The sequence below is a fragment of the Equus asinus genome, chromosome 16 (genome assembly GCF_041296235.1).
Source record: "Equus asinus isolate D_3611 breed Donkey chromosome 16, EquAss-T2T_v2, whole genome shotgun sequence".
In the NCBI taxonomy this organism is placed as follows: domain Eukaryota; kingdom Metazoa; phylum Chordata; class Mammalia; order Perissodactyla; family Equidae; genus Equus; species Equus asinus.
This window is the reverse complement of record NC_091805.1, coordinates 46,866,347-46,892,278: the sequence shown is the minus strand read 5'-3', so window position 1 is coordinate 46,892,278 and position 25,932 is coordinate 46,866,347. Positions and strand designations below refer to the sequence as shown.

At 43.1% G+C, this 25,932-nt stretch overlaps 1 long non-coding RNA gene across 1 annotated transcript; it reads right to left on the bottom strand.

The window, feature by feature from the left end:
* Window positions 1-24,090, bottom strand: LOC106835684 (uncharacterized). The gene is made up of 3 exons (XR_001399183.3): window positions 24,036-24,090; window positions 12,335-12,492; window positions 1-494 (listed from the first exon to the last, which is right to left on the bottom strand). It is a non-coding gene; the product is annotated as an uncharacterized lncRNA (long non-coding RNA).
* Window positions 24,091-25,932: the final 1,842 nt, after the last annotated feature.

Below are 25,932 nucleotides of genomic sequence, written 5' to 3'. Positions count from 1 at the left end.
GCTATAATACAAATATTTATCAATGATTGGAAAACTATACGACAAGGTTACTGTATTCCAAGGTTAAAACAGTGATTACCTGCTTTCTTCGGAGGGTGGATTAGAGGTGATTTTTGTTTTCGATTTTATGCTTTTCCGTGTTTTCCAAATGAACATGTAGGTTTCATAATCATAAATTATAATGATTTTATTTTTAAAAGAACAAAGTTCATCACAGGCTTTTTCACGCACACATTAAGTCATGCACTATCCTGCTCAAATCTGTTCAATGATTTCTCATGGCACATAGGATAAAATTCAATGCCTTTTCCATGGCCTGCAAGGCTGGACGTGACCCAGACCCTCCACGTGGCTCGATCTCCTGCCATTCTGGTCCTCACCCACCAGCTCCAGCCTCGCTGGCCTCCTGCCGGGTGAGACTCCCAGCTCCACCATTCACTAGCTGTGTGACCTTGGGCAGCTTACTTAAGCTCTCCACGCCTTGGTTTCCAATTCTGAAAGAAAAAAACCCATAATAACAGTATCTACCTCACAGGACTGTTGCGAGGATTAATTTTTAAGAATGCCTGGCATATAGTAAGCACTTTGTGTTTTCATTATTATCATTTTCTCCATTGCAGGTTTGCACATGCTGTTCCCTCTGCCTAGAATGCACTTCATTCCATTCTTCGCCTGGCTGACTTCTTCCCCATCTTGGCCTTGGCTAACATGTCCCTTCCTTAGAGAGGCCTTCCTGATCACCTACTCTCAACTCTGCCCATCCTGTTATGCTCTCATAACGTCATGCCCTTTTCCTTCCATGTACTTGTCAGGATTTATAATTATATACAGTCGTGCAGCCCTTAACATCACAGATTTGTTGTTGTTCACAATGTCCAGTTGATTCCAACTCCTAGCAACCCTGTGTACAGCAGAGCAGAACCCTGCCGAGTCTTTTGGCACCATCCTCTCTCCTCTGGTGCTGTATCAGACAATGCTCCACTGCTATTCAGAGGGTTTTCATGGCCAATTTTTTTGGAAGTGGGTGGCCAGGTCCTTCTTCCTAGTCTGTCTTAGTCTAGAAGCTCCGCTGAAACCTGAAACCTGTCCCTGCTGGTATTGGAAATACAGGTGGCATAGCTTTCAGCATCACAGCAACATGTAACTGCTACAGTATGACAACCAACAGACAGATGGTGTGGTTCCCTGACCAGGAATCAAACCCAGGCCAGGCAGTGAGAGTGCCAAATCTTAACCACTAGACCATCAGAGCTCGCCCCAGCAAGAGGGCTGCTTTCTGAGAAATGCATCATTGGACAACTTCATCACTGTGCAATCATACAGTGCACTTACACAAACCTAGATGGTCTAGCCTACTACACACTGAGGCTATATGGCACTAATCTTATGAGACCACCATCATATATGTGGTCCCATCATTGACCAAAACATCGTTATGTGGCACAAGACTGTATTTACATGTTAACTAATTTTATTTAATGCTCGCCTCTCACCAGATTATAAGCTTTATCAGGGCAGGTTTGCCCACCTATCAATAACCAGGGTTTAGAAAAGCCCAGCACATAGCAGGTACTCAAAAGATGTTGGCTGAAAGAATGAGTAAAATGAAGAAATGAAGGAGTGCATTCAGGCTTCTCAGATGGATCCCAAATGCTTACTTTTCTTTTTAGAAATTTAACACTTAGGTGTTCACTTCTAAATCTGCATGTTGCAACACAGCTACGTAAAATTTGAAAATAAAACTTTTTCATTCCCAACCTCTCCAGAGTCTACAATTGTCATATCAAGAAATGCGTCAAATCTAGGATGGGGCTATAAGATCTTTTGTTAAAACTTCAGGAAGATCCTGAGGCCAGCCCCGTGGCCAAGTGGTTAAGTTCACATGCTCCACTTCAGCAGCCCAGGGTTTTGCTGGTTCAGATCCTGGGCGCAGACATGGTACCACTCATCAGGCCATCCTGAGATGGCATCCCACACAGCACAACCAGAAGGACCTACAACTAGAATATACAACTATGTACTGGGGGCTTTGGGGAGAAGAAGAAGCAAAGGAAAAGAAGAAGAAGATTAGCATCAGATATTAGCTCAGGTGCCAATCTTTAAAATAAGAAAAAAAGCCCAGAAACTTCAGGAAGATCCAAAATGGTGCATCTTGATCAATGGTTCTCCACTGGAGACTTTTTTATCCCCAGGGGACATGTGGCAATGTTTAGAGATGTTTTTGGTTGTCACAACTGGGGTATGCTACTGGCATCTAGTGGGTAGCAGCCAAGAATACACTACACTTCCTACGATGCACAGGACAGCCCACGACAATAAAGAATTATTGGGCCCAAAACATCAGTGGTGCTGAGTTTGAGAAACTCAGCTCTAAATAGACAAAAGGCCTTCTAAGAATACTTTTTTTCACCCCCAAACCTTTGTTCAGTCCCTCCCAGGTACCAGATACTGTACTAGGCACTGGAGATGCAATAGCAAGCATAAAGTCTCTGCGCCCGCCCCCAGGAGACTTACACTCAAGCTGGGTAAAAAAGGCTTTGGAAAAGAAAAGTAATATTGGTAATGGTGATAATGGTCATGTGCTTACCTCATCTATCTTGAAATGTGTCAAATTGTGTTAATGTGACCCTGTGAAAGAAAAAGCAGGCTGCTTGACAAAATTAACTTAGGGCATGACTGTGGTGACATGACAAAGCACCAGATTCTGGACCCCTCATTGTGAAAGTGGCTTGCCTACACACCTCGCATTTAACTTAGTGCATTTCATTTTAGATTTGCCCTGATTCTTCTATTTATTTATTTATTTATTCATTTAGGAGGAAGATTGGCCCTGAGCTAACATCTGTTGCCAATCTTCCTCTTTTTGCTTGAGGAAGACTGTTGCTGAACTAACATCTGTGCCAATCTTCCTCTATTTTGTATGTGGGACGCCTGCCACACCATGGCTTGATAAGTGGTGTGTAGGTCCACAGCCGGGATCTGACCCCGTGAATCCCAGGCCGTCAAAGCAGAATGAACAAACTTAACCCCTATGCCACCTGGCCAGCCCCGATTCTTCTTTTCACATAATTTAATTGAAGTATAATTTCTATACCATAAAATTCACCATTTTAAAGCATACAATGCTTATCTATTTACAAGGTTTTTAATCTATTCACAAGGTTGTACAACCATCACCACTACTAATTTTACCACATTTTCATTACCCCAAAATGAAACCCCATATCCATCAGTAGGCATTCCCCATCTCCCCCTCCTTCCAGCCCATGGTAGCCACTAATCTACTCCCTGTCTCTATGGATTTACCTATTCTGGACATTTCACATACATGGAATCATACAAGATGCAGTTTTTTTGTGACTGGCTTCTTTCACTTAATGTTTTCAAGGTCTGTCCATATTGTAGCACGTATCAGTACCTTATTCCTTTTTATTGTTGAATAATGCTCCATTGTATGGATATACCACATTTTATTTATCCATTCATCAGTTGATGGATATTTGGGTTGTTCCCACTTTGGGGCTACTACTGATAGTGCTGCTATGAACATTCACATACAGGTTTTGGTGTGGACATATATTTTCACTTCTCTTGGATATATACCTAGCAGTGAAATTGCTTAGTCATATGATAACTCGACATCTAACTTTTTGAGGAATGCCAAGCCATTTGCCAAAGTGGCTGCACCATTTTACATTTCTACTAACAATGTATGAGGGTTCCAGTTTCTCTACATTCTCGTCAACACTTGTTATTGTCTGTCTTTTTTTATTTTAGACATTCTAACAGGCATGACATGGTATTTCATTGTACTTGGATTTGCATTTCCCTAATGACTAATGATTTTGAGTATCTTTTCATGTGCGTATTGGCCATTTGCATATCTTTTTGGGAGAAATGGGTATTCAAATCCTTTGACCTTTTTTTAAATTGGGTTATCTTTTTATTGTTGAATTGTAAGAGTTCTTTACAATGTAATCTGGATACCTTTATTTCTTCTCTTGTCTAATTGCTCTGCCTAGAACCTCCAGTACAATATCAAGCAGAAGTGGAAAGAGTGAAGATCACTGTCTTGTTCCTGATCACACGGGGAACAATTTCAGTCTTTCACTATTGTCATGTTAGTTGTGGATTTTTTTATCATGAAAGGGTGATCAAGCTGTGGGTGTTTTATCACGAAAAACATTCATTAAATATTTTTCTGCATCTTTAAAGATGATCATGTAACCTTTGCCCTTAAGTCCATTAATATGGTGTACCTCATTGATTTTTCATATGTTGAATCAACCTTGAATTCCTGGGACAAATCCTACTTGATCATGGTGTGTTATTCTTTTTATATGTTTCTAGGTTTAGTTTGCTAGCATTTTGTTGAGGATTTCTGTATCTATATTCACAAAGGATCTTGGTCTGTGGTTTTCTTTTCTGGTGATGTCTTTGGTTTTGGTGTCAGGATAATACTGGCCTCATGGTATGAATTGGGTAGTGTTCCTTTCTCTTCTAATATTTTTAATAGTTTGTGAAATAGTAGTATTAATTCTTTAAATATTTAGTAGAATTCACCATTTAAGCCATCTGGGCCTGGGCTTTTCTTTGTGAGATATTTTTAAATTACCAATTCATTCTTTTTAGTTGTTATAGGTCTATTCAGATTTTCTATTTATTCTTGAGTCCGTTTCAGTAGTTGTGTCTTTCTAGGAATTTTTCCGTTTCATCTCTGTTATCTAACTTGTTGGCATACAGTTGTTCAGAGCATTCCTTTAAATCTTTTTTATTCCTGTAAGGTCAGTAGTGATGTCCCCTCTTTCATTCCTGATTTTAGAAATTTGAATCTTCTTTTTTTTTCTTAGTCTAGCTAAAAGTTTGTCAATTTTGTTGATCTTTTCAAACAGCCAACTTTTGGTTTCATTAGTTTTCTCTATTGTTGTTCTATTCCCTATTTCATTTACATCTGCTCTAATATTTATTATTTCCTTCCTTCTGCTAACTTTGGGTTTAGATTGCTTTTCTTTTTCTAGCTTCTTTAGGTAGAAGTTTATGTTATTAATTTGAGATCTTTGGTTTTTTTAAAATAAGTGTTTACAGCTAAAAATGTACCTCTAAGTTTCCATCATATCCCATAAGTTTTGGTATGTTCTGTTTTCATTTTCATTCAAAGCATTTTCTAATTTCTCTTGTGATTTCTTCTCTGACTTATTGGTTATTTAAAAATATGTTGTTTAATTTCCATATATTTATGTTTCCCAAATTTGCTTCTGTTATTCACTTCTAATTTAATTCCATTGTGGCCAGACAACAGATTTTATATTATTTCAATCTTATTAAATTTATTGAAGTTTATTATATGGCCTATCTTAGAGAATGTTCCATGGGCACTTGACAAGATTGTGTATTCTGCTCTTGCTGGGTGGTGTGTTCTACAGGTGTCTATTAGATTAAGTTGGTTTACAATCTTGTTCAACTCTTCTTTTTCCTTGTCACTCTTCTGCTTAATTGGTCTATCCATTATTGAAAGTATGGTATTGAAGTCTCCAACTATTATTGGTGAATTGTCTATTTCTCCCTTTAATTTTTTCAGTTTTTTCTTTATCTAGGTTCACATATGTTTGTAATTTTTATCTCTTCCTGATGGATCGATTCTCTTATCATTATAAAATGTCTTTATCTCTAGTAACAATTTTTGTCTTAAAGTCTATTTTGTCTGATATCAGCATAACTTCTCCAGCTCTTTTTAGCTTACTGTTTACATGGTATATCTTTTTCCAGCTTTTTACTTTCAACCTATTTGTGTCATTGAGTTTAAAGTTTTTCTCTTGTAGATCGTATGTATTTGGATCATGCTTGTATCCATCTGCCTATCTCTGCCTTTGATTGGAGTGTTCATTTACATTTACTGATAAAGTAGAATTTACGCTTTCCATTTTGCTATTCGTTTTCTATGTCTTATGGGATTTTTTCCTTCATTCCCTCATCAATGCCTTCTTTTACATCAAATGAGTGTTTTCTAGTGTACCATTTTAATTCCCTTGTTGTTTCCTTCACTATTTTTTTAGTTATTTTCTTAGTGGTTGCCTTGAGGATTATAATTAACATTTTAACTAAAACAATCTCATTTGGATTAATACTAATTTAATTTCAACACTATAAAACTTTGCTTTAATACAGTTTTATTTGCTTCCCCTCCTTTGTGCTGTTATTGTCTACAAATTACATCTTTATACATTGTAACCCCATCATCACAGCTTTATAATTATTGCTTTAGGCATTTCTCTTAAATCAGATAGGAAAAGAAAAGGGTTACAAACAAAAATACATTTATACTGTCTTTTATATTTACCTATGTAGTCACCTTTAACGATGCTCTTTATTTCTTGATATGGATTCAAGTTATTGATGAGTGTCCTCTTATTTCAGCTTGAAGGATTCCCTTTAGTACTTCTTGTAGGGAAGTTCTCCTGGTGAGTAATTTTTTCATTAACTTTTTCGTTTATCTTGGAATATCATAATTTATTCTTCATTTTTGAAGGACAGTTTTTCTTATTATAAAGTTCTTGGTTGACACTCTAACTCAGTGCTTTGATATGTCATTTCACTCCCTTCTGACCTCCATGGTTTCTGATGTGAAGTCAGCTGTTAATCTTATTGAGGAAGACTTTACATGATGAGTTGTTTTTTCTTGCTGATTTTCATATTTTCTCTTTGTCTTTGGCTCTCAACAATTTGACCATGAAGTGTGTACATCTCTTTGAATTTATCCTCCTTGGAGTTTGTTGAGCTTCTTGGATGGGTAGATGATCAACTTCTTGGAGTTTTCATTATTTTTTCATTATTCAATATTCTTTCTGCTCCTTCCTCTCTCTTCCCTCTGTGATTCCCATTATGCACATGTTGGTACCCTTGATAGAGACCCACAAGTCTCTGAGGTTCTGTTCATTTTTCTTCATTATTTTTTTCCTCTGTTCTTCAGACTGAATAATCCCAGTCAATCAATCTTCAAGTTTACTGATTCTTTCTTCTGCCAGCTCATCTCTGCTGTTGAGACTCTCTACTGACTTTCATTTCACTTGTACTTTCCAACTCCAGAATTTCTATTTGGTCCCTTTCTATCATTTCTGTCTCTCTCTTTTTTTTATGACCATGATGGCTATAATTGCCATTCTTTTTTTTTTTTTTGCAGGGAAATATTTGCCCTGAGCTAACATCTGTTACCATTAATCCTTATTTATTTTTCTCCCCAAAGCCCCAGTGCATGGTTGTATATCCTAGTTGTAAGTCATTCTAGTCCTTCTATGTGAGCTGCCACCAGAGCATGGCAACTGACAGATGGGTGGTGTGGTTCTGTGACCAAAAAATGAACTTGGGCCGCTAAAGCAGTGACAACACCAAACTTTACCTCTAGGCCATCAGGACTGCCTCTCATTTTTGTTTCTTATTGATATTCTCTATTTGGTGAGACATTGTTGCCATATTTTCCTTTAATTCTTCAGACATGGCTTCCTTTAGTTCTTTGAATACATCTATTTTAGTTTTTTAAACATATTTACTTCTTTGAATATATATTTATTGAAAAAATATATATATATAAAATCAGCTATTTGTTTAAAATTTGGAACATGTGGACTTCCTCTGGAAGAGTTTCTATTAACTGCTTTTTTTCTGTGTGGGGCCATATTTTCCTGTTTGTTTGTGGATCTTCTAAATTTTTGTTGAAACCAGGCATTTTAAATACTACAATGTAGCATCTCTGGAAATCAGGCTCTCCCATGCCCTCCTCCCACCCCCTCAGGCTTGTTGTTGCTGCTATTGTTTGAGAGCTTAGTGGACTAAGTGCTGCTGTTTGTTTCCCAGACTAATTCTTTAAATTCTATAATCTTTTTCATGTGCAGCCACTAAAATCTCTACTCAGTTTAGTGGTTAGCTAATGATTAGACAGAGATTTCTTTAGACGCCTTGAAGCCATTAGTCTCTTATCCTTTGCCAAGGGCTCTGGATGTGTTGGAACACATCTCCAATTCACTGACAGTTTATAACCCTGCCTTAACCCTCACTTCCTGCGTGCAGAGCTTCAACTTCAGCCAGAGGTGAGAGATTAGGGCCTTCTCAGGAGTTTCTTGTGTATATGCACATCTCTACACACGTACATGGACTTCTAGATCCACAGAAATGTTTTGAAGCTTTATAAAGCTCCCTGTGGACAACTCTTTCCTCAAATTTTCCTTTGAAGTTTTTTGGTCAGCTTCTTGTCCCAAGTGGTATCACTGTCTCAAGTAACTTGATGTTAAACAATTGCAGTTGATTGTTTCCGACAAACATCCTAAGGATAGGGCTTTCCTCACTGAGTGAACTTTGAGTCAGGCAAATAAAGATAAAGTCCCCATGAATGGGACTCTTCCAGGGAGCTGCCAGACAAGTCAAGTAATGACAATTCTCTACTGATGGGGTTGGGGCTTCCTGGGGCACCCCAAACCCATTCTGCCTCCTCCAGTGGCTGCTAGGCTGCTGGTTTTCATAGGTACTATAATTCCAAGGCTGCTGGTTTTCAGGACTACCGCAGAGCTGGGGAGAGTGAATGGCAACAGGGCAAGTTAAAATACCACAAGGCTTACTGTTCTTGCCAAGATGCCTTCTTGATTAGACACTCCTCTAATTGTTACAAGATTTTTGTTAATTTCCAGAGTTCTGAAAAACTGATTAGGGCAATTTTTTCCAGGGCACTGGTTGCTTTTACAGGAGGAGTTGACTGATTTTACTCTGCTACTCCAAAATGCTTCCTCCCTTATAAGGATTTGAAGGTCCTGCCTTGCAGATCCTCTGATAAAAAATAGAGCTTCCTAAAATCTTAAAGGCATTGTTGCACAGCAGCCTCACTGGGAGCCCAAGGCAGAGAAGGCCTCATCTCAAAGATCATTGTGGATGTGGCTTTTGATTAATGGAGTAGATTATAAATTGATACATAAAAAGCCTACAAAGTTTTTAAAGAGTTAAGCCAGTTTAGATTGAGGGGGACAGACACTACAAAATGAAGAGGGCTTTGGACCCCCAAACTTTTACAAGCAGAAGATAAACTTGGAAAATCACTCAGCCGTAAACATGAGCTGTTTTATATGTAAAAAGAAGAATGACTCAGAAAGCAAAACCAAAATCCCAAGATCCTAGAGGAGAGAACCAAGAGACAAACAGAACAACTCCCAGAGAGTAGAACTGAGCCTTAATTATGGAACAAACTAGCAATATGAGCCCAGATAGATTTCAGAATTGCTGTGGATTGATGACTACTATATGCCTCCTATTCTCCTCTTTATGAATTGAAGGGTCTGGCGCTCATGCCTAACCCACCATTATATGTTGGCTATATGAGGAACAGAGAACTTACCTCTGTAGTTCATAGTTCTTCAGATCAAGAGGAATATACTCAAGTTGGTCCTTGAGGACCACACCTGAGTAGCCTCATTCACTTTGCAGCCTGATTTAAATGGTGAGATCCTGGACTTCAAGCTGATGCCATATAAGATAAAGTTGGAAGTCTTGGGGGAGTTGATGACTATATTTTGCGTATGAGAGGGATGTGAGTTGTTGTGGCCAGAGGGTGGACTGTGGCAGGTTGTAGTTTTCAAAAATAGTCACAATATCTCCCATCCTACAGGTGCCCTATTTTTTTTTTTTTTTTTTTTTTTTTTTGGTGAGGAAGATTGGCCCTGAGCTAACATCTGTTGCCAATCTTTCTCTGTTTGCTTGAGGAAGATTGGCCCTGAGCTAACATCTGTGCCAATCTTCCTCTATTTTGTACGTGGGATGCCAGCATGACTTGATGAGCCATGTGTGGATCTGTGCCTGGGATCCAAACTGACAAACTCAGGCTGCTGAAGCGGAGCATGCAAAATTAACCACTATGCCACTAGGCCAGGCCCCTACATGATTTTCTTACAATGTTATCTTGATATTCTTCCCATTGAGTGGCAGTGTCTATGTCCTTTCCCCCTTGAACCTAGGTACACCTTTGTGTCTGCCTCCACCAATATAGTGAGACAGAAGTGACACTGTAATTTCCAAGGCTAAATCATAAAAATTCCATGCACTGCTGCCTTGCTCTTCAGGGGCACGTGATCTTGGAACCCAGCCACCATGCTGTGAGAAAGTCCAAACTATCCCACATGGAGAGATGACATGGAGAGGCCATAGGTAGGTTTTCTGGCAAAGAACCCCGGTGAGATCCTAGCCAATAGCCAGCATCAACAACAAACCATGTGACTCCTGATATCTCCAGATGATTCTAGACTCCAAGTGTTGAGTCATCCCCATTCTTCAAGTCTTCCCAGCTGAGTCCCCAGATATTGTGGAGAAGAGACAAGCCATCCCTTCCATGACCTGCCCAAATTTCTGACCCACAGAAACTATGAAAGATAAGAAAATGGTTCTCATTGTTTTAAGCCACTAAGTTTGAGGACGATTTGTTACACAGCAATAGATAACTGGAACATATGTCTACACAATATGGTTTAAAACCCTATGCCAGGACATTTGAGTTAATTCTTTTGCTATCGTGAACATTGCTGCCATGAAGATTCTTGTACATTTCCTGTAGGCCAAATCTAAAACAGTGTCTTTTAGGTATATACTTAGGAGTAGAATTGCTGTCCAAATTTACAAGATAATGCTAAATTGTTTTTCCAAGAGGTTGCATTAAGTTACATTCCATCCACAAGGTATCAGAAATCCTGTGGATCTCTCACCTCAGGGCTCTTACACTGGCTGTCGCCTCTGCCTGGAATGCAATTCCCTCAGGCATTTGCATAATTCACTCCCTCACACCCTTCAAATCCTTCTCAAATGTCACTTTCTCCATGAGGTATACCTTGACTTACTCCATTTAAATTGAAAATTACTCCACCAGCCCCACCATCATGCTCAATCGTCCTGGCCCTCCTCTGTATCTCCCCTTCTGGCATACTATATCACTAGTTAATCATTACATTTATTGTTCATTGCCCATCTCCTCCCAGGAGAATGTAAGCCACCACAAGAACTGGCATTTTTGTCTTTTTGTTCACTGCTATATCCTGACCACCTAAAAGAGTGCCTAGTGCAAAGCAGGGTTGGACCAATTTTTTTTTGAATAAATGAGTGAATGTCTACATTTTTTCCAGTTCCCTATAGGAACACACTTTGTAATTTTTGTCAATTAAACAGAAAAATGTTAACTCATTGTCTGATTTTTCCTTGATAACTAAACAGGTGAATACCTCTTCATGTGTTTATTAGCTACATATATTTCTTTTTCCGTGAAACCCCTGTTCATGTCATTTATCCGTTTTTCTAGAGTTGTTTGTTCTCTCTATTGAACTGTAGATCTGTATATGCGATCTTGATACTGATTCTTTGCAAGTTATATACCCCCCAAATATCTTCTCCTGGTATGCAACTTATCTTTAAGATGGCTAATAAACATAAATTCTTTATTTTAATATTGTCACTGTTGTGGTAAATTCTTCTTATGTCTTGTTAAAGAATAAAGTGCTCTTCTCACACTACAGCATCAATGCCAGCACAGTCCTTTCTGATACATTCTTTTTCATTAAAAACTTACTGTATTGACCACAGAGGGATCCCCGCATGAAATTCAAGGTATTACAAAAGACCTGGGCCCCTCCAGAGAGACAAGCCCCCCACCCCCAGACCCAGCCCCTCTCTCTTTCATTCAGCCTCTGCACCTTCTCCCCTCTGGCAACGTGATGAGAGGAGACAACACCATTAATCACTCCCTAAGAACTGCCAGGTGGGCAAGAGGTGGGGGAAAGCGGAAAAGAGCCCAAGGGAAGGGGCTGCCGTTTGGAAATACCAAGGGGCAGGAGTAGCCCCCCCTTCTTCCCCACCCGCGCCCCAGAGGAACCAGGCGAGTCCCAACAGAGGATTCCAAGGGGTACTTAGGGATTTGAAATGCAGCAAAAAGGATGATAACAATGTGGGGTGGGGGCGTTACTAAGGAGAGCTCAGGATAAAGCAGAAAAGGCTCTTTGCTTTTAAAGAAAGACACCCCCTTTCAGATGCACCCCATCAAGGGGTAACCTCTGTGCCTCTAAGAGAACCCGCGTTGGTGTGGTCTGCACCTTGGCACAGGTTCCTGGAAATGAGACATCAAAGGGCAGGGGATGGAAAAGGGAAGGGGGTTGCTGGAGCCCAAAGGCTATCTATCAATAGCATTCAGACCTTGACATTGTCACTCACTAATCACAGCCTTCCAGAGGCCTCCTTGGCTTTACAACCCAAGGATAAAACTTATTTTTCCTGTAAGGAGGAGAAAAGGGGAAACATCAAAACACAAACACCAGAAGATTACCTTGTCCCTCTTCCTAAGATTAGCTGGACTGTCAGTGTATAACCTGCAGGGATTCTCAGAGCCCTGGGCTGCCCACGGATGAGTCACTAAATCTCATTTGAAGTGTTCAGACTTTGCCTCCAGTGAATAGTTGGCTTTGACACTTTCTGTCATCTCCGCTGAAAAGAGAAGCAACAATCAGTCATTGCCGCCAGTGCTCAGGGCGTGGGTAAACCTCCTGCCTCAGGTCGTCCTCCTTTGTGTCCCCTCCCCAGCACCCCAGAAAGACAGCCTGGTGCTGAGCACTGGACTGAGAGTCAAAAGAGCCAGATCCTGGTCAAATTATTTCCTCTCATCCTCATAACAAAGGAGTTGGCCCCTGTTCTGAGACGAAGCGCAAGCCAGGAAGTTGAAAGGCCAGCAGGCAGAGAACAGAGTCCAGGCCTGACCTTTATCCTACACCGCATGTGGCAGAAAAATGTAAAATGAAACTCTGTGTCCTGCAAAATGACATGAGGCACCCAGAGGAAGCCCACTTAGCTCGGGGCAAATCCCCAGCCCGGCAGACGTCACAGACCCGTGCTTATGGCAATTTCCCCTCCGGGTTTCCCCGCCTCACACCAGCCCACTGTTGTTTCAGGAAATGTGATCCCTCCAGCAGGCAGGACACGTGCGGGTTTAGCCCTGATGGTAACTCTTCAGGAAAAGGAGCCCCGCGCCCAAATTGTCCACAAAGTGCAGAGCCTCGGCCCTGCACACAAGGCAGGGCTCACCCAGAGAATCCGAAGAGCCGGAGAGGGAGGAGGGCGGCGCAAGTCCTGCCTTCAAGGAGCTCCCAGTCTGCGGAAGAAGTCGTCAAGTCGTCAGTGGTCAATCTCCTAATCCAAGGGTGGTGCGACGTCCCTGCTTCGGGGGAGGAGCCTCCCCCGGCAAGTCCCTGAGCTCAGGGAGGCGCGTGATGCGGCAGCCAGAACTCGGTTGCCAGATTTAGCGAACGAAAATAAGGGCACCCAGTTAACTCCAATTTCAGATAAACGAAGAATCTTTTTTTAGCATAAATATGTTCATGCAATATATGGGCCACACTCAAACTTAAAAAAAAGATTCCTTGTCTATCTGAAATTTAAATTTAACTGGACATCTTGTATTTTTTTATCTGAAACCCTAGAACAGAACAAAATCACAAGGCCCAAACCTGAGTCCACGCAAGAAGGTAGAAATCAAGAAGTCATAGAGTCATAATACTGAGGGGACAGTAAATAAAGGGTGGCTCAGAGTTGGCAGGGTGCTACTGAGTCTGTGGGCTGCCCAGGAATGCCCAGGTCATCTGGAATGCCTCAGACTCTGACCCATCACTGCAGGCTGCTGCGAGCTGCATCCCTGTGTGGTGGGAAGTTTGGGACCCAGAGAAAGAAGTCCAGGGGCTTTGCAGCCAGCTGCATCCACTCAAGCCAGAGCTGAGGCAAAGCACACTGGGAGAGAGAGGACCGTAGGCAGGCCCATGGGGAGCGGTGCCAAGATCTGGGAGAAGGCAGAGGGGCGCCCAAGGGATAGTGTGTGCTTTCAAATGAGGAGTGACGGGAAGTCTTCTTTGTTGCCAGGAATGAAACATCTGTGAGACTGCTGTTGCTAGGGGTGCTGGTAACATGGGAACCTGAGAGCTGGGGAAACTGGAAAACAGGGAAGGAGTGCGATCCAGAGCTAAAGCCACAAACTCCAAAGGTCTGAGCTCCCTGCAAAGCTGGGCAACTGAGACCCAGGGCAAGGTGGCCTCTCCCGAGGAATCTGGCACCAGGAAGCCCGCAGGCCAGCTGCCATCACCCACACCCACGACTCCCCAGCACCCCCCACATGGGGCCCACACAGCGAGGCAGAAAAGCAGTTCACCAAGTCAAGACCTACTTTGGAATATCTACCCACTGTCCACCATTAGATCCATTAAGTCAGAGCGCCTCCGTCCAAGGGAGGTCAGAGGTTTCATCTGCTAAGAGGGGTCCAGGATGCAACCTTCAGAAAGGCAGCTTTTCAGAGATGGTTTTAGCAACCTCAGTTCCCACAGCCCTGAGGCTTCAGAATTGCCAACACTAACCAGTTAACAGAGGAAGCTGAATTTAGGGGGACTGCCTGGCACCCGCCCAGCCCCAACCCTGGCCTTCTTCTTCCTCTCCCCTTCCTCGGTTTTAGACAGCAAGCTTCTGGTCCCTGGCGTCCTATGGTGAGGAGAGCTGAGGATGTCTGAGCGCTCCAGAACATTAGGAGTCAGAGCAGCTCTCCCACCGCTGAGAGAGACCCCCAGGGCTGCCTGCTTTGAGGAGGGTCTGGGGCAGCCTTAACAAGGATTGCCACCACTACTCTTACTATTTACCGAGCACCAACTGCATGCCAGGCCATTTTAAGAACTTCATATATTGCCTTGCTTAATGTACTGTGGCATGGACACCATTGACCCCATTGACCCCATTTTACAGATGAGGACCTGATAGCCACGGGCATCCACCAATCTAGGCAGTTAATACTCAGGGATGGAGGAGCAGTGAGAGAAAATCTCAGACTTTGGAATTGATCATCAGGGCTCTCTCCCTGATTCTTGAGGGAACAAGTACCAGGACAGAAGATGCTAAGGGCAGGCTCCAAGCCCTTGCAAGGCCACTCTCTGACAGCAGGGGGCAGCAATGTCTGCAAAAAAAAAAACTACTCGCCAGAGAAAATCTAGACACGACTGGTGCAGAGGAATGCAGCTACCAAAAGTAAGAAGTGGAAATGATCCCTTGGGCCCCAAAGAAACTTAAAACAAAACTGGCCTGTGATGCAGGCAGCTCTAATCCAGATTTAGTGAGTGTTCCATCCCGGGTTAGTGAGCCTTCTTATCAGCTTCCTCAGAGCTCAGCAAATGTCCTGTGTGGAAATTAGGGCTCCTCTGGTTTCTCCTCTGGTCTGTCGTGCCAGCCCCTCAAGATGGCCACAACCTCCGTGTTTCCTCTTTCCCTCGGTGGAGTCTCTGCTGGCTCAGGTCAAGACCGCACCCAAGCTCAGAATAGGGGAATGTCCCCAGGGAAGAAAACAAATAGGGATCAGCTGACCTAGGAAAAGCTTGTCCTTCTCTTCTCATCGCTTCCACTGCTCTCCATTGTCTTTCAATATATGATTTTTACAATTTATCCAGTTTTCTTCCAGTCATTGCGTTATAGCAGCAGACGTGGTGGTGGCCTGTGGCAACTTTTTGTATCCTCCCCAGGAGCGAAAGTTCAGGTTCCCCCTCTAAGCTCCTGCTTCCTCATTTGTGAAGTGGTGATGATGGTGTAAACATTAAATGAAAGGCAGTGTGTCAGTCAGCCAACACGGGGCCCAGAGCATGGTCATCACTTAGCAGAGTATTGATGCGGGGTCAGTGAGCCGAGGAGTCGAAAGAAAGATTTCTTGGACTCTCAAGATCTGGCAGTAGTGCTCTTTTATTTAGAGAATAGTGTAGCATGGGGACAGGACCCATGGGCAGTCAGGCTGCTGTGTGGGGACAGGGCCCACGGGCAGGAGGAGGTGCTGCTGCTGCCCCTGCTACTGCTGCTGCCCACATGGGTGGAGAGTAAGGCTAAATTTAAGGCATAGGTATGTGAGTTATCTCTTTACAAGACGAAGGAAAGAATATGTAAAAGAGTTAAAATGGTATCAGTGCAGGTGGGATCTGGCCATTGGGTGGTCCCACAACTTTTAGATAAGGATCAGATTGGATTAAGTAAAGGCCAGAAGCCACCACCCTAAATCAGTTACATGAGGTTGCCAGACAGTAACCAACTTAAGTCCTTGCCTTCCCCATTAAGAGTTTCCAGAGATAAGGCCATCCTGCCTTCCTCCTGGTGCAGAGGGGGAGGCATGAAGATTTCCTTCACAAATGCAAATGTCTCTCAAAGGGCAAGCAAACTCTGCTCCTCAGAGCCTGCTTCTCATCTGCAATTTTAAAATTAACTGGCCTAAAATCCTCATCAGTATGACCACCTAAGCAGGGTGGGACCCCTGTGGTCCCAGTGAAAAGCACTGGTCTTGGAGTCAGTGGGCTCAGATCTGAATCCCAGTTCCCAGTTTGTAAGCTGCATGACCTTGAATAAGTTGCTTAACCTCTCCTAGCATTAGTTTTCTCCTCAGTCAAATGAGGAAAACCAGTGTCCATCATGAGATGCCTAGTGAGGATTCCATGAGGTACCATATGTGAAGCCCTTAGCTCTGGGTAGGTAGCCAGTGGTAACTAGTAGCACATCTTATTTCACTTACTGGATGAAATAAGGTAGACGAAGGCATTATGCTATGTAGAGAGTGCCTATAAAAGACCAAGTATTATAATGGATATGAGAAAGGTATAAGGTAATGATAAATATTTCTTAGACTTTCTATCCATTTAGCAGTTTTCCCAAGTGCTTGACATTCATTATCTCTTCACATCCTCGCCACCACCATGTATGATACAGTGGAACAGATATTATCCCCATTTTAAAGATGAGGGAAACTAAGGTTAATGAGATTGAATGAATTAGCTGATGTCCGCCCAGCTGCTCAGGCTCAGAACCAGAATAAGAATTAGTCTTCACACCCCTGGTTCCTGCCCTCAAGGATGTAACAATCCTCCTGGGAAATGCGCCTCCGTAGCAGAATATAATCGGGTGGTATAAAGTGGACATTAGGCTAGAGTATGGTGGAAGGTCAGAGAAAGAGGAGCTGCGGGGAAGCTTGTTAGCAGAGATGGTATTTATGGTTTGATTAAACCGTGCCAGCCGTATGGCCCGGTGCAGATCAGAGCCCTAAAGAGAACAGATGAAGCTCAGAAATCCTGAATCGAGGAAGACTGGGAGCACAGTTCATATCTCAGGCAGTCTGACAAGGTCAGATGGCACATTTTTTTATGTATTCATTCCACAAAAATGTTTTGGACTATTACCATGTAGCGGGTGCTGAATACAGTCAGGAATGAAAACATGGCTCCCACCTTCGAGGAGCTTATCATCTAGTGAAGGAGACAATGATCAGATAAACCACAGATAGCTATACAATTACAAACTGAGATAAGTGTTACGATGGGAAATTACCAGGTGCATTAAGAGGTCCCCTAACCAGTAACCCAGCCAAGGGTTGGGAAGAGCACGGGCAGGCCAACTCCGAGAGCCCTGCAGGCAGAGGGCAGAGCACGCGACGTCCCCACCTGAGAGCGAGTGGAACACTCAAGGAGGGAAGGAGGCAAGAGTGATGGAGAAGGGGGGGAGGAGGGCCACCAAGGGCTGGCCCGGGGGGACCTGCAGGCTGTGACTGGGATCGGGGTCTTAGTCTAACAGAGACGTGAAGCCACTGTAGAGTTGTCAGCAGGGGAGGAGTGAGAAGCACACTGAGAAAAGGGAGCAGAAGGTGGCCTTTGCAAGGATCTTTGATCATCAACAATAGTGAGAGTCTGGCTTACTTCAGAAAAAAACGAATTTATTGGAAGCAGATGCTGTAGCATCAAAGGCAAGTCTGAACAGCTGGGCCTTGAGAAGAACAGGAACAAAGGAAGCTCCACAGATGCAAGTGGTGGGGACTGAGAGACGGTCGCCACCGTCAGAACGAATCTGCCCAACCGCTTCCCAGTCCTTGCGCTCCTCTCAAGATGCCAATGCCCCAGAGACAGACTGTGATGGGCCCAGCGAGGGTCACGTGCTCATGTTTTGGCCATAAGACAACACACCTAGACTGACAGTCTCTCGGTAAGACAGCTTCCAAGCGGGAGGAGTGTTCCCCAAAGGAAAATCACAAAGAAATTGGGGTGACAGTCCCAAGGAAGTGGGAAGGGATTCTTGACCAAAAAAAAAAAGCAGATGTCTACTATGGATTCTGAAAGAAAGGCTGGAGGATCATTAAGGACAAAGTGGATTTCCCTGTGGCTTTGCCTAGGAAACAAACTCAGACAGCATCATGTCAAGCGGGTGGGAAGTAGAGAAATGAACTGCCAGATGGCACCTCGTATCAGGTCACACGTCATATAACCCTCCTGCAGGCCTCATTCTCTGACTCATCTGTAGCATTCAGAGAGATAAGGTAACTACTAAATAAATAAGCCACCAAGCTTGGTGAGAAGGGGCAGAGGAAACTGAGAAGGAATTTATTCATTCCACCAATAGTTATGTATAAACAAATGCATCCAGGCATGAGAGCTGACTCAAGTGCTCCCCTGCTTTGGGAGGATGAAGGAAGGGATGAGTGTTACCTATAGAGGGGAGTCTAGATGCGCAGAACAAAAGGCTAGGAGAATAACGCACGGGATCTGCTGGCAGATTTGTAGGCAGGGAGCCCCCAGGAGGGCCCGGAGCCACTTCTCCTGCTCCTGAACATCTATCCGTTGACAGAATATTGTGGCTTCCTGCCTGGACAGGAAGAGTTTGCTCAACATATGCTAATTCAACATGTAATTTCTAATCAGAAGAACATTTCAAATATGGGTTGCAGTATCTTAAGAAAGCCACAAGGCTTCAAAGACAGTAGATATTGCAAAAGGACTGAAGAGAAAAATTGCACAAAGGTTGGACATTGGGGTGCAACGGGAAGTCTTCGCTCGCCTCTCTGCTCTTTTGTTTCATTGGAATAGGGCTCAAGGTTCTTTGTACAGTTTAGAGGCATTGACCTGACAGTTTCTGAAAGTCTGATTTTTCCCCCCATTTGTCACAGAAAACTTCTCCATTGTATTTAGATGAAAACTTTTCAGTGCAAAAAGAGTGGTAAGGAGGGGCTGGCCCGTGGCATAGTGGTTACGTTTGCGCACTCCACTTCAGCGGCCCAAGTTCATGGGTTTGGATCCCAGGAACAGACCCACACACCACTCACCAAGCCATGTTGTGGAGGCATCCCACATACAAAACAGAGGAGGATGGGCACAGATGTTAGCTCAGGGCCAATCTTCCTCACCAAAAAAAAAAAAAAAAGAAAGAAAGAGTGGCATTGATTCTAAGGAAAGAAGCTCAGAGATGAACTGTGATGTCCAATGTGTCAAATCTTCAAAACACCACAGTCAAAACCAAGCGATATCTATTTTGCAGAAAGGCAGTAAGAGAGAGACTGTGGCCATTTCCAACAGCATGTGTTGCTTCCATGTGAAGCAAGCTGATGAATTTACAATACGAGCTTGAGCAAATATGGGAATGTGTGAAGGAAAAGCAGCTCTGGTTCCTTAAAGAGGAAACTCTTACCATCAGGACATTACAGTCGTTTCCTTACTGGTCTCTCCAGCTCAGATCTTTCTCCAATTTAATCTATTTTACGCCAGCTCCAGCCTGATCTTTCTACTGAAGCATCACTCCAAACACAAGCTACCCACCCTCCTAAATCATTCTCGACTCCTTACTCAATTTCCCTGAATTTTAGTCAGCTCCACATTTCCTTGATGATTTTTGTCATGTCTGTGCACCTCCCTATTATTACTTCCTGAATATTGATTAAATTGCCTCATTTTCTCTACTTTGCCTCATCGTAAGCAATATTATCATTATTGTTTAAATATTTTCAATATACATTAATATAAATGCCTAACCGATAAACTTTAAAATGTCCGTCACATACCACCGAAATTCACCCCTGTATTCCCTGGTGGCACCGCCCCCTGGGGACAAGCTTCAAGGCCTGCCCTTGGCTCCCACTAAGCACCCTTCCCACACCCTGTACTCTGGCCTAAGGGGACAATTCATTCCACACACACGCTGCTCACGCCGATGTTTGTCCCACCACCATCTCTGCCTCCAAATCACACTAATCGTTCAAGACCCGGCCCTCCGATGCCACCCCTCTTGACGCCTTCCCCGACTCCCGCAGCCCAAAGGACTCTCGCTTCGAGCTCCCACTGCACTTGGAGCACTTGGGCCTTCTCACTGAGGACTCAGCAGTGGCCTCCTGGAAATACAACGTGTGGGTAGACACGTTCTCCTCTACAGCAGGCTTCCCGAGACCAGAGGGCATGTGTGGTCCTTGTGCATCGGGTCCTGCTACCGTTGCTGGATGAATGTGTCCTTCTCTCTGTCCAGTGCTTTTTTTGGTAAAACACAAATCTGATCACGTCATTCTCCTGCTCCCCACAAAATAAGGGACCAATAACTTAGTAGAAAGAAAGAGACAGGGTCCTTCACAATTTGGCCCCATATGCCATTTTATCCACCCCTTATCTCCCCACTTTCCTCCCAGCCACCCCCTACCCTAAACACACACTCCATCTCTAGCCACACCCAACTCCTTTGCACTCCCTGAATAGGACAGGCTAACTCTTGGGTTAGTCCCCCTTCCATCACCCCATTAAACACACTCCCTCTCTATCTATCAAGCTCCAACAGTCGACCCCTCTGCTGGGGACACCTCTCGGACAGGTCACTTTTAGGACACCCTAAGCCCAGGTCACTCCTAAGGGCCCATGTCCGGTCCACAGGAAACACTTGGATCATTGTCCTGCCATTTGCATTGTAGCCCATCTGTCCTCTGCTGCCAGGCAGAGACAGTGCCAGACACAAGTCAAGTGCCAGTTCCTCTGTTCCCCAAACTCCAGGGGACATATGTCAAGCCCTCCAAGGGTTTTCTGGAAGCCTCTCTCAGATGGCTTGAAGTTGGGGAGGGAAGCACCCCCTCCCCTGGTGGGGTGAGACTGACCCTCTCTCTTCAATCTGTCACTGTACCCTTAGCCTTGTCCTATAAAGCCAAGGTGATAGGGAAGGCCCTTGGCTGGCAGAACCAGGTTTCACTGAATCCCTTTGCAAGTCCTGCATAGACAGTGTGATGTTAATTTTATGTGTCAACTTGACTGGGCCACAGGATGCCTAGACATTTAGCCAAACATTATCCCGGGTGTGTCTGTGAGGGGGTTTCTGGATGAGATTAACATTTGAATTGGTAGACTGAGTAAGGCAGATGGCCCTCCCTGAAGTGGGTGGACCTCATCCAATCAGTTGAAGATCAGAATAGAACAAAAAGGCTGAATAAGAGAGACCTCCTCCTGCCTGACTGCCTTGAGGTGGGACATTGGTCTTTTTCTGCCTTCAGATTCCAACTGAAAAATCAGCTCTTCTTGGATCTTGAGCTTGGACTGAACTACACCATTGTCTCTCCTGGGTGTCCAGCACGCGGACTGCAGGTCTTGGGACTTCTCAGCCTCCACAATCACACAAGCCAATTCCTTATAATATATGTACACATAGATCCTATTGTTTGTTTCTCTACAGAGCCTTACTAATGCAGACCATCGTGCACCTCGCTTTAGAATATAAATGTCCTTAAGTACCAATGATTTTGCTCTCAGTCTTTGGGGCCTCTGCTGCAACTTAGAAACAATAAGGAAAGTCACATTAAAATTACGCCAGATTATTATTTTGTAACTTTTTCCATAGGGTCCTATGGAAACAATCAATAATCCTTTGAGTTTGCTCCTTTCTCCTGTTTCATAGTCCCCTCTCTTGCTTCATCCATGTCTGCATCAGAAGGTACACACTCCTTCCTCTCCTGACAAATGATCAAAGGAAGGAAGCTGGAGCCGCCTGAATGCTGCTGGGGAAACATGGTAAGAAGAGAGCCCAGCAACCTGTGACCATGGAGATGGTTTGTAATCAGCGAACCAAGGGCCTCGCCTGCCTTCCTTCTCTGGGCATCCGAGAAATGGTTGGTTTAGAAACCCTGAGCCCACAGACTATTTTCCAGCAACAACTGCATAGCAACAGGATCAATATGCTGCAAACCCAGCTGTACAATGAGTCAAAAAACGGCTCGTGACCTGCTTATCAAAACCAAAGTTCCGACATCAGGGGCACCAGGCTTCTTTTTCCAGCAGTAGGGCAGACGATATCCTGCACCACCTTCCTCACGGAAACTAAAACTGGATAAAATACATAAGCATCTTTTTAAAAACACATTGCTTAGCTAGCACAAAAAGGAAGAGAATCAACAAAGGTCAAATTGAAGTGAAAGCAAGAACCTGGGAAGTGAGCAGGTGCCAAGGCCTCCTTTGGCCCTGAGTTTCTGTTTCAACAGCTGCAAAGGCTTGGGGTTCACAAAGTCAAGCCCACTAAGGTAAGGAGTCTATCAGGAGTCCCCGCTCAAACCTGGTGCCCCCTCCCTAGGGCTTCGCCCTCAAGGTAGGAGAAGACAGGACACAAAGCCATCGTGCCAAAGGGAACAACAAGGAATGCACGTGTTTTGATCTTGGAGCTGGGGAGGGCAGAATCTCCCCTGGGAACTTGAAAAGCCAGCCTTTAAATGGTTTGTTGTCTGAATTAATACTCTGTAGCAGTGCCTTAAATGATCTGCAGAAGTCAAAGTAAATCCTCCCTGAGGAACAAAACCTCCACTGAGGACTCAAAGAATTTCCACAATTTTCCAAGGAAAATGAGCAGCTTACAGTAAGAAACGAAAAAAGAAAGAAATCACACAATACAGACAATAAGCAAGGCACTTAACTCAACAGGCAGAAAATTCTACAGGCAGCAAAATCAGATCACCGACAGTTCAAATATTGGCATTATGAGATACTGAATACAAGATTTTTCTACCACTCCATCTGATGAGGATTTTAGGCTGGTTACTTTTAAAACTGCAGATGAGAAGCAGGCTCCGAGGACTGGAATTTTGCTTGCCCTTTTGAGAGACATTTGCACTTGTGAAGGAAGGGGGGATGACCTTGTAGGGACCTGAAATTGGCCACCCCAGGATATGTCTCTTTGGCATCGGGATTGTTTGGGGCTGATTGCTTTTGATAAACTGGGACAGGGAAGGAGGCTCTGGGGAATGGAACTTGCCCTTGTTGGGACACATTTACATTTGTAAGGTAAATCTCTATCTGTAAAAGGTGCCTCCCTCTCTGTACCAGGAAGAAGAAGAGAGATGACCTTATCCCTAGAAACTCTTAATGGGGAAGGCAAGAACTTAAGTTGGTTGCTGTCTGGCAATCTCATGTAACTGATTTAGGGTGGTGGCTTCTGACCTTTACTTAATCCGATTTGATTCTTGTCTAAAAGTCATGGGATCACCCAACGACCAGACCCCACCTGCACTGATACCATTTTAACTTTTTTTCATGTTCTTTCCTTTGTCTTCGTAAAGAGATGACTCACATACCTATGCCTTAAATTTAGCCCTAACCCACAACTCGGGGCAGCAGCAGGAGCTCTGCCTGCCCATGGGTCCTGTCCCCATGCCAGCGGGGGCAGCAGAAGCGGCGGCAGCAGAAGCTCTGACTGCCCATGGGTCCTGTTCCCATGCTACACTATTCTCTAAATAAAAGAGCACTACTGCCAGATCTTAAGAGTCTAAGAAATCTTTCTTTCGACTCCTCGGCTCACCGACCCCGCATCACATCCTTGCCTAATTTCTCTTCCACATGTCAATCAGTGTTCTGGCTCTCAGCCCCTTTCTATTTCTTCAGAGACTCTGCTCTTACTTTTCTTCTTTCTCAGCCTCTCTTTCTACAGACACCTTCTCCAAGAACTACGAACATGTCCATATCTTTCCCTTTAAGGAAGGAAGGAAAGAACAAAGAAAACTTGCTTCCCGCATCTCGCTCCACCACTCCTACAGCTCCGCTTCCTGAAAGAGCAGCTACTGTGTGAGCGCTCCCCGCTGCCCATTTGCTCCTCAACTGCAGTCTGCCTTCCACACACAGCCCCACCACTCTTCCGAAACAGCCCTGACCCAGCTTGTCAGTGTCCTAAATTACCATGTTACCAAATCTAACGAACTGTCATCTTACCTGTTATTGCTGAGCTGTTTGCACTGTGGCCATTCCCTCTTCTCAGAAACTCCTCCCTCTGCCTCTGTGACATCACTTTCTTCTGATTTTTCTCTTCCTCTCTGGTCATTTCTTCCCATTCTCCTTTGAGTGTTACATCTCCGCTGCCCACTTAAAGTGTTGTTGTTTTAAAGTTTCTGTTCTCAACACTTTTCACAGTCTCCCTGATCATGCTATCCATTCTTAGGGCTTAAAACAGCCATGTGTCTCTGGCAATGTAAGAAATCTTTCCAGCAGGTACTCCAACATGAATAGTTTTAAGACGATCAGTTTCCAGATCCTCAATTTCCATGTCTATTCCTTCCTAGAATCAATCTGCCTGAGAATATGCCTGGGATCAAGGTGTCTTCCTTCACAAGCTACCTCTCGCTCATCCTAAGTCTGATTATGGTACATTTCTCCACAGTTTATGTAAAAGTCTCTGGGCCAGCAACTTGAAACATTGCTGTAGGTACTGAGACTACCTAGAATGACTATTATATATGGGTAATAAAGGCTCTTACAAGTTAGAAGGGTTCCAACTCTCCAGTCAATAAATTGAAGAAAGACCAAATAGAGTTGTCAGCTGATTGATCATTAGAAATAGTTTTTGATGATAGATCAGTATGTAAATTATGGCATATAATTCAGAACGGGTTTAAAGAATTGATTGGCTGTAATAACTTCTTCCATCCTCATCTACTTATTTGTCTAAACAAAGTTTCTGAGCATTAATATCAAAGCAGTGAAAACTATTGAGGGAATTTATGCTGAGCCCTATGCTGTTCCAGGAATAAGGGGCCTCCATTCACAGATACATGAGCTGGTAGGAAAAAATTCCAACCCCACCAATCTCATTAACAGATGCATTTTCAGTAATATTTTACTTTTATGTTTCATGAATGTTTATTTAAACTATATTTGTTATTTTACTCAATTGTGTACTAAGAATTATTTTAATGATAACTCAATCTAGAAGAAATTAATTAACACTTAGAGCCTTATGGTCTCAGGAGGAAAAATGTAATTTATTTTAATAAATATATAGTAATATTTGTTCAGATAAGCATAAAAGGACATTCAAGAAAAATTTCTTAAGCATATAAATACATTACTTTAGGATTACATTTCATGGGAAGAGTGGAATGGAAATACAAGCTCACGGAGAAAAGGGAAAGATGTAAAACTCTCACCCTGTTAAAGAGGATCTTGTCCACGTATTTGTTTAAATGAATAATGGTGGGTGGCAGATCACACTGGCACTTAGTTTCTACTGGATGCATTCAAATGAGTGATGTGATAATTTTCTTTTAAAATGTCAATATTTAAAATACATCAGAAGTGACATATTTTGCAAACGTTCAAATTTATAATAGAGGATTTTGTATGTCAACTTAAAAATGTGTGAGGGTAAATACTGTACAATTCCATTTATATGACATTATAGAAGAGACGAAATTAATCTATACTGAAAAAAAGCAGAACAGTGGTTGCCTCTAGGAAGGTCGGGGCATGGATTGACTGGGAAAGGGAACAAAGGAACTTTCTCGGGTGATAGTAATGTTGTATACCTTAATTGGGTTTGGGGCTAGAAAGGCAAAAGCATTTGTCAAAAATCATTAAACAGTATGCTTAAAATGTGTACATTTCATTGAGGTAAATTTTATCTCAGAAAAAAAGAAAAATTATAAACAAATATTTGAACTCTAGTTAATGTTATGCATGCTGAAGAGTTTAGAGGTGAAATGTGTTGATGTCTAAAATTTATTTGGAAATGCATAAAAAAATAAGATCGATTGACAAATGGACAGATGTAGCGATAAGTAATGTAACTAAAGCAAAAGGTTTATAGTAGAATCTAGGTGGTGCGATATGGTGT